We start from the raw sequence: 407 nt of genomic DNA on the forward strand, positions 1-407 counted from the left end.
CCTTGACTGGGAGTTGATTACATGGAAGCCCTATTCTTGATGGAATACTCTCAAGATTAATTGACAATTGAGAATTATTACATTTAGTTATCCTTTACTAAGTAAGGGGAGGTCAAACAAGTTGGAATGCTATTCTATCCACAATTTCCAATCCACTCTTGGGAAGATTGGTGTTAGGAACTAGAGAGCAAGCCAACAATAAACTCAATTACAACNTGCATGCTTATTTAATGAATAAGTGGGCAAAGATCATGATAAAACCACACAAATAAAACACAATATAAACCATGAAATAGTTGTTTATCACACCTCCCCTATGAAGCTAAGGTTGGAGGACCTGTGCAGTATCGATGGATGTATCCATTTGAAAGGTGTATGCTATACTTAAAACGAAAAGTACGAAATAA

This window comes from Arachis ipaensis, chromosome B04 (genome assembly GCF_000816755.2).
Source record: "Arachis ipaensis cultivar K30076 chromosome B04, Araip1.1, whole genome shotgun sequence".
Taxonomy (NCBI): Eukaryota; Viridiplantae; Streptophyta; class Magnoliopsida; order Fabales; family Fabaceae; genus Arachis; species Arachis ipaensis.